Genomic DNA, 9977 nt, shown 5'->3' with positions numbered 1-9977 from the left:
CATTTTTAAAGGAAATATGAGTGCACTTTGGTATTTTTATTTCAGGTTAGGGATTGCTTCCGGATATTTTGCGAATGATTCAACTATTGTTATACAAAGTCAAGATGAATAATGGCAGTTGGAAAGGAGTTGTGCCAAAAAGTTGTTAAATCGTGTAAAGCACAACATTTTTTTTGTCTGTAAAAGATATCTTAAACTAGGTACTACAAAAAGGCTTTTATTAGCACTTAGCTAAATATAAACCAGATAATATGTTTAGTAATAAATTTGCAAAAATATAACATAAGTTGCGAAAAAATATACAAAAAATCTTTAAGATTACTATACTAATTATTAGAGCTACAGATTAAAGAAAATGCGCTACAACATAATATTTTCAGGCTTCTAAATGCTATTTCTACTGAACTGAGCTCTATCAGTTTTTGAAATTTTAAACCACATTATTAAATCAAGTTTTTTTCAGGGACAGTAAAATATTGCAAATTGCAACCCTTACCGCTATTCACACCTTTTTATTAAATTATTTAAAAGGTGTAACTACAATTCAATAAAATAATTTAAGAAAAAAAACATAGTTTACATAGTTTTTTTTTTCGCCAAGCTGAAAGCGTTCTATTCTTTTGCATTCCAAATAAAAAAAGCAATATAGGAATCTGTCAAACGACTCCATGGAGGTAGCAAGCGCGCGCCGATCCCTAGCGCACGCGCGGTGAAGGCGGATGCTGGGGCCGCACAGAAGCGGGTGTGGAGTAGCTTATTATTTAAAAGTATTTGTAATATAATAAAAAACATTATATTATCATCATCATTTCAGCCACTGGACGTCCACTGCTAAACATAGGCCTCCCTCAATGACTTTGGTAGTGTAGGTAGGTTTTCAATATGCTCATTTTTTTTTAAATTTGAGTATCTATAGCCCGGTCTTTGAATTGAGATTTCCAGCTTCATTTGGCTCATCTTCTACTCAAAGATGAATTTGGAAGATGAGCACGCTCAAGCCAAAACTAGAAACTGGGCCTACATACTCGTATGTGTGACAATTTGTGAGGGTGTGCATATTATCAATGCAACCAATCATGTTTTTAATGACTAAAGTTTCCTGAAGTTAAATTAGACCTAGTTTGATAGAGAATTTCGCACACAAACCTCTACATTTAGTAGAGTTACTATAACCTAAAGGTGTTTACTTACTTAGTTGTTTACGTGCCATTCAAATACCTATTTTATTGGACTTAAATAGGTAGTGCTTTTTTGGTGACACCAACTTTGAATCATTGATATTAACCTAAAAATCCAGTTAATACTCCATTATTAACAGCACTAAATGCATACTAAACTAAAATGTTCACCAAAAAAATAACATCTCCATCGCCTCTCCACACCTCCCATAGTCCCCTACACAACATCTCTCCCGATGACTGGGGTGTGATCCGCGAAGCAAGGACACTTGCGCTGTTAAATTAACAATAAAACACAATCCTGCAAAACAAATATCAAAATACCAAAGAAAATTCAGTGAAAATTAACCAACAACACATGTGCACGAAGAAAAAACCACAGTGCAGTTATAATAAACGCTATACGAGCGACAAAAAGCTATGTTGAAGGTGGGTAACGATTTTTCGTGGTCATTTTTGAACTGTTTTAATTCTATTCTATTTTCGCACCTCATTTGTTTTTTGTTTCTTAAAAGTCATTTTTTTATTTTTAATCTTTATGTCATAATTTTTTGCAAAGAGGTTTTATTGCAAATAGTTTTTTTTTACCTTTTTTGAAAGAATTCTGAAATAAAATCACATTTTTGAAGCATTTTCTTCAAAGAGAAACATAAATACAAAGTTTAAAGGTAGATAAAATCTTGAAATCGAATTAACTATGACCTAATTCGGTTTAAGATGACATTTACCTACTAAGTGGTAGTCTGTAGATCCAGGTCATAGAAGATATACAGTTTACAGGTCACCAAATTGAGTCTATGACGTAAACGTACTTAGCTTAACTGCATTTCGTAATTCATTTACGTTATTTTAACTGAGAAATGACAAAATATGTATTACAAGTTTTTTTTATTAGTTATGTTTTGGACCGAGGATTTGTCTGTTTTGACTAATAAGATTTTGAAAAGTTTTACCTACATTTTTTAATAAGCACTTGACTTAACTGAATTTCGTAAAACATTTAAGATAATTTACTTGTTTAATTTAGCTGAGAAAGGATACATTATTATTAAGCTATGTTTTGACCGCAGTTTTGGCTAGATTTTGAAAAGTTCGCATTAAATTCGTTTTCAGTCAAAAGCTTAAAACAACTTATTTAAAAAATACGAACAGAAACTGCAATTTAAATAATTTCTATGCATTTGTTTAGGTCATAGCTAATTATGAAACAAGGGTCTGTTTTAACAAAGTCCCTGATAACCTATCAGGAACTTATCTGCCAGATAAACTACAACTTTTGGTCTCATAGCTTAAGGGGAGAGATTTGGGTCAAATCTATCAAGTTACATTACGAACATCAGAAACATTATGAACCAAACTCGTATTTTAAGAGTGAAATAATAAAGTAAGTAAAGATTTCACTAAATTGCATACAAATATTTATTGAGAATCTATACTTAATATTATAAATGCGAAAGTAACTCTGTCTGTCTTGCTTTCACGCCTAAACCACTGAACCGATCTGGATGAAATTTGGCGTAGAGATAGTTTGAGTCTCGGGAAAGGACATAGGATAGTTTTATCCCGGTTTTTGAAACAGGAACGCGCGCGATAAAGTTTTTCTGTGACAGACAAAATTCCACGCGGGCGAAGCCGCGGGCGGAAAGCTAGTTTCTTATAAGCTGTTCGCAAACGTATACAGTAGTGAGTAGACAATTTTGTGTCCTGTGTCGCATACAAAATACGTGCCGTGCCCGCGACTACGTACAGTCAGCGTCAAATAGTTCGTGACACCCAAAGTAACCAAAAAGTTCGCAACACGTCTTTGTTACAATTGGAATAAGGTTGTGTTGTCAACTTTTTGTCCACTTTGGGTGTCACAAATTATTTGATGCAGATTGTGTGGATGAAAATCGTTTGAATAATTTTCCCGTTTTCGCAACATTTTTCATTGCTCTTAGCACCAGCCCATAAGTTGTCCCGAAGTGGTGGTAGGGCAAGCTATATTTAGGACGTGTATAACGCCCTGGAAAAGGCCTAAGTCCTATTGAATAAAATATTTGACTTTGGTGTGTCGTGTGGGAAGCAAAATCATTTTTTTAACGGGACTATTCCCACCTCTCGTTCCCACCGCTGCAACTCCTGTGTAGCCAGGATCTACCTTGACCGCCAAAGCCGCCAATAACCCAACCCAACCAATAAAGGTCTTTGTGTCTACATTTGCGCAGCCCCTTAGAAGTGTAACTTATTCGTATCTCTACCATGTTTATTGGTCTCTAGGGCCTAATGATCCACGTCAAGGGAATCCCATGGGTCTAAACCGACCCAAGCCTTAGTAAGTTATTCAAGCGAAATATATGTTTTATTTGTATTGACCAGAGAGAGGAATTGGAGAGTGGTAGAGCGCTTCGGTGGCGTCATATGTACCTATAGATCTAGCTCATAGAGTATCCTACTTTATAAATGTAAAAGTTTGTGAAGTTGGATGGATGTTTGTGACGCATTCACTCAAAACCTACTTACTATCTTTTTGTGTTGGATCAGGCCAGGGGTCTCCAAACTTTGAAGCCTTGGGGCCATAATAATTTTTTCGGTATGTTGCAAGGTCCATAACAGTTTTAATTTTTCTGCCCACCTATGCGAACAAACATAGGGTCGCTCGCGGGCCGGATTGATGGCAGAAGCGGGCCGGATATGGCCCGCGGGCCGTAGTTTGGAGACCCTTGCTCTAGGTTATAATATAACAGCGTTCTGCAGCCAATATATGTATATAAAAAATAGTTAGAATAATATTTACCGTTTTAATATTAAAACGGTACAAAGTCGCGCGCACTGCTAGGGATAAATTTGGTGATAGTAGAGACCAATGTGCAATAATAAGATGCTGTTTTAACATCAGCCAGACAGTTTTGACTATTACAATCCCTTTCCACACAATCATTTTAGGGTAGCTGCCAATGCCACCATGACACAAACTTCATGATAAGCTTGGGAGCATGCGCTGACAAACTTTCATAAAACTCATTTATTTTTGCAAATAGGCTTTTAAGAAGCACTTTTATATGTACGTCCCAGTATCAACCCTACCACTGCTTCGGGACAATAAATGGGCCAGTGCTGAGAAGAAGCAGCGCAAGAATCAACTTTATAGTAGCCCTTTTTCATTCGGCTTTTATGAAACAAAAGTTTGGGATTCACGGGCTTTTGCTCTACCAACATAACGATAGTTTTTGTCTCAGTTTATGAATGGGGATACCCGCGTGACAATGACAGTGACAGTGACAGATCGAATATTATGCTGGAGAAGTCGCGGGCAAAAGCTAGAATCAGGAAGTTGTTCTGAATTTAAATCGTTTTAGCCTAGGCGCAGACCACCGACTTTTAGTTGGCTGATAGTTTATTTATTTTATTTTATTTTTANCGTATTGGTACGCCATTAAAATTATATGAGAACATTGTTGGATTGCGCCTACGTGTAAAAGTAATACATTCACACTTATTTATATTGACAGTTATATTGTTTTCCGTATAATAGTTGAATAAAGAGTCCAAGTCATGTTGCATTAAAATACAGTCACGATCATTTTGTATTTTATAAAAAAAAATTTTGTCATCGGCATACATTAGGTGTTTTGTGTATGTGAAACAATTTGTAATATCGCCCATTTGCGACGACACTGTGACATCTCGACATNACAAAATCTGACCTGTAACCTCCCATCACTACAGCCTGCGACCGATTATTCAAATACGACTTGACCCACCTAAGGAGATATTGATACGAAGCCGTCTTTGTAACCTTTATTGTAAAAGTTATGAGTTTATTTGCTTGGATTACCGCGATAATCTCTGGAACTAGCTCAGCTAGTTCGAATTGAAAATATTTGCGTTGGATTTTATCAAGGAAGGCTATATTATAGACCAATAGCAATAGTGCTAATATTATGTATTCTGTGCAAATAGGAGCGGAGATTCAATGAAAAATGTTGCATATTTATGCTATTCTATTTAGAAAAAGTATTCAAGCTATTTTCACGCGCATAAAGTCGCGAACACTGCTATTGCAGTGATTTAAGTAAACCTATAATTGATGTCAATTGGTGTTTAATGCCCGTATTCATAAACATTACTATGAGGTCTCACAGTGCACGTGGACGCACAGGGTGACATACAAACCAATCACAGATCTCTATTCAACGCTGTTCGTTCGATTTGCTGCTAATATTAAATTCCTAAAAGATTACCTAATGCCTGTTTTCACCATCAATCCCTTAATATTTTTAAGTGACCCCTATGAAAACATAATTCCTGTTATGTGTTACCACGTGTTACCATAGGGGTAACTTAAAAGTTTAATGATACACAGCAAAAGCTGGAAAAGCTTAATCTGTTTAGGGTACCCAGAGATCTAAGGCAAATTGAAACGGAAATTTACTCAGCGCACCGCCTAAACAAACTAATAACCTCAACTTAACGTCTGATCGCGGCTAACAACGTAAAAGTAAAAAAAGCCAAGTGTCACTCTTGGCCCGTTCGAGACTGCTTTGGCCAAGTCGCCCTGGGACGCCAAGTTCCACGTAATATTCAGTTTCATAAGAATATTTTCACTGTATTTGCTAAGCTTTGTTACTATTAATTGTAATAGCAGTAAACCAGACATTTCGTTCTGAAACGAACGAAATAGGTACTTCTTAGATTTGGGATATTTTCAACATACTAATGAAACATAAAAGAAATACAGCAACGAACTAAATGATATCGCATATAACACATGATTACTTATTATTATCATAATAATATACTTATTTCATAAGTTAAATAACACTGTTTTCCGAATAAAGTAAAATAAATAAACTAAATCGTCGTTCAGTTTTGTTAATGTTTTCCAATATTTAAATTAATTATGACTATTTGCTATAAATGACCAAACCACAGCCTCCCAGTGAGAGCGTGCCCCTTAAGTTTCCACAATAAGAAAACCGTCGATGGAGTAACAAGTCGGCGAATTTTCCTCTGCTCGTTTTTCCAGGAATCAAGTTGGAAATATCGACTTGAAAATTTCTAGTTTGTTAGTTCGAAATGACACCGCGGTTCTAGTTGGATTATTTCCAGTGCAACTGCGGTTCGATTTCGCATCTCAGGTTTAGAGCCAAGGCACATGATGCGTTGCGGTGCCGCACCGCGAAGATTTCGACGTATTGTGTGACGTGACGCGGTGCCGCACCGCTCGTGTGCCCACCACGGATATTTCTATGTTAGATGACGCAGCGACACCGCTCCGGCATCGCACCGTTGCCGCAACGCATCGTGTGTTTTGGCTCTTATGATGCCGATTTAGTTTGTGATGCCTAATACGTATTTATTGACCGCTGACTCTCTCCAATTTGGATTATCTGTCGCTTTTTATTTAAATAATGAGAATAAAATATCTCTATAAGAGTCCTATTCTCAGAACGCTGTCTTTGCATTCGCAGCAGAAAACATTTCATGTGATTCTGGAAAGCGAATAAAGTTTGGATCGAGATAGTATCACTTGAACGAATATTAGTTTTTAAAAAACGTACAGTTTGCTTTTTAGATTTTTCATTTGGTTTAACTTTTCTTAGATTTTTATGGATAAGTTTTCGGTTGCTAATAGTTTTTCTGACAATAATATTCACATTATGTATACAATTTATTTATGCTTTGACTTGTTTTTCAAGCCTGAATGTCTTTCTACTGTTTTGTCCTGAATAATACGTATGTGGGCCTTCTCAAGGTAGGTTACCTTACCTGCCAGACAGTAGGTATAGATAGCATCTATGAATGATAAAGTGAGAGTGGGGTTAAATACCTGCTTAGTTATATAAAAAATATCTCCTCTAACTTATTTTTAATCTAAAAGATACAGACGATAGCGATATCGAATATAGCCGGAGCCCATAAAAATGTGCTCACATTAAAATATAAATCAAAATGTGGAAATATTTTTCCGAGTACATTCGGGATATGGCTACCTTTTTATTGGTGTCAGCAATTTGTAGACCCAAAGTGGACTTTGGTTAACAATGTCAAAGTGTAATATAGTGATGTGCAGGTGTTGTCAATATTGGCTGCGGTAAATTAGCTTCGCATGATATTATGCTAATAGGCTAGGCTAGTGGCCGTCTAAACTGCAACGGTGGCTGTTAAAACGAAATTAATTCCTATACAATATACAGGGTGCAATTTTTAAATGAAAAGGGTTGATTCTACCACCCACACAGATTCTAAGGGTTGTATATGTTACGGTTAATGTGATAAATTGAAAATTATTAATAATAACCGGTTATTATGAATAATTACCCAAGTAACATTTTACTCCATTTAAGAGTTCACATTTAGTTCCAATGTGTACTTAAAGCATTAGTACAGTTCACTCGTGATGTATAAGCTGTATTATTGCAATTAATTACACCTATACCTGTCTAAGGGACTTATAGGAGTGTAGACTAGTGTAGAGTTATACTTTTATACGATTGTTGGTGTTATAATACTCTAACAACTATCCTTTAGTCAGCCATCTGACTAAGAGCATGGNTTGGAGTTATACAAACAAAACTTAGTTACTTACTAACTTAGTTGGGCCCGATTTAATTTGTTTAAAGAACCCGACCGAAGCCCGACTCAACTAAAAGTTGCGATTTTTTAAATAATTGTATTTATAACTATTTTTTATTAGCTGCTCAATTTCATGCGCTTCTATTGTAACTTTTTGGTTGCTTTACCTTTATGTTTTTTACCATGAATGAAATTAAAAATGTTCTATCAGCACATCCAATTACAAAATACGTTACTACCCTCATCATTTTCGGTTCAGGCACACCCCTAAGCCCGCCATGAGCTGTGCGCAACTCCTGCAATGGACCCCGTGGTGACTCCCCGTTTTAAGTTTTGTTTGGGCCAGGTAAGTTTAGTAGTTTGCACATTAATGTTACATTTAGCTTAGGCGCAGACCACCGATTTTTAGGCTGGTTTTAGTGTCACGCGGACCGTCCGGTGCGGACCCGCTCCGCACGGCCAATCTGTATGAACTTCTAGGGAGCGTTTTAGAGTAATGCGGTCTGGAGGAACCGCTCCCGCTCCCGATCCGCACTGACAGTCCGCGTGACACTAAAACCAGCCTTAGTCGGCCGATAGTTGAGCCCGATCTAATTTGTATGAAGAATCAATCCGCGTAATGTGCGCACTTCCATACATGCCCATACTGATGAACTGCCCGACTTAAGCCAGATAACATTAGAAATTGTTTCAGTAACATAATGTTTACTAACAAAGTGGTAATTTTAAGGATTTACTATGAGACTGTTCAACGTCTACTTCAATTAACTTTTTAACATAATATAAGGTAAGTGCCCCCTACTTCGGTATATTTAGGCTCTTACGACTTTAACAATTTATTTAAAAATAACCAAGGATGATATCAGTATGAAAGCTTTTGTATGCTAAAGTTTGGTCTTTTGACAGTAACTTAATACATAAACTATAGTTATATTGTTTAAACTTTTTTTAATATTAATTGTTCTGCGGACCTCTTGTTTGGATCCTGTTTCGTGATAAAATTTTGCTCTGTTTCTAAGTTCGTGAACTCATGTCCCCTATTTCGGGATAAAGTCTTACGCATCGAGTTAGGATATTTTAATAATGATTAAGGGTTTAATAAATTTAAAAACGATAGTATAAATTTAGAATAAAAGAATTCTGTGAAATTGACGATATTATTTACCTGAAATATTCATGAGAAATAATGTGAGTCTGTCTAGCTAGGTAGGTACGTACCTTCGTATAAAGTTTTGATTTATTATTCTAACAATATGTGAAAATATTTATATAACCATCAGAAATCTAGGGGGGCCTTACCCCCCCCCCCCCTTCGTACCCATAACATTTAGATTTTTTATTTCTAACGATATGTGAAAATATTCATGCAAGTCTAAATTTAAAAAATGTGGGGGGGGGGGACGACGACTAACCCCCTACCCCTGGAGCTACTTCAAGTGAGGGTAGTCCCCCCCCTGAAAATAACCCCATATACGCCAATGACTCATAATAAAAATTAATTTATTTATTACTTAGGTAGGTAAGTATTAAAAACTAAAAAACATGTCGATTTATTTGATGTTAGTGTCATACAAGTACCTAACACTATACATTTATATATCACGAACTTGGGAATAAGTAACAATAATTACGGTTCCTTGTTTCGTGATAGTGATTATTCCAAATTCCCCAAGTAAAATTCATGTATTATTTAATATTTTAAACTATTATGTTGCATTTTTTACTATAAAATTATCACTTCACGGTGATTAGTGACCGATACTGATGCCAAAAATGCAATCAGTAAAATTTTTGTCTGTCTGTCTGTCTGTCCGTCTGTCTGTCTGTCTGTCTGTCTGTATGTTCCTTATAGAAACAAAAACTGCTTGACGGATTTTAACGAAACTTGGTACAATTATTCCTCATACTCCTGGGCAGGTTATAGTATACTTAGGAACTCCCACGGGAATGGGAATTAGCGGGAAAATCCTTTCGTATGAAAAATCTAAACCGCTTAAGTTAGACGCTTGAAATTTGGCATGCAGGTACCTTAGTAAACTTAAAGCTTAGTTACAACAGGATATTGCAAAATTCCCACGGGAACGGGAGTAAGCGGGAAAAAACATTTGTATGAAAAAATCTAAACCGCGTAAGATAGATGAAGGGGGTAAAACGGGATCCACGCGTACGAAGTCGCGGGCGGCCGCTAGTCATAAATAATTATTTAAAAACCAAGCATCAAAATATTATCCATAATATCCT

This window comes from Ostrinia furnacalis, unplaced genomic scaffold (genome assembly GCF_004193835.3).
Source record: "Ostrinia furnacalis isolate ACB-3 unplaced genomic scaffold, ASM419383v2 OfSCF1161, whole genome shotgun sequence".
Taxonomy (NCBI): domain Eukaryota; kingdom Metazoa; phylum Arthropoda; class Insecta; order Lepidoptera; family Crambidae; genus Ostrinia; species Ostrinia furnacalis.
Note: the sequence above shows the minus strand (reverse complement) of the source record.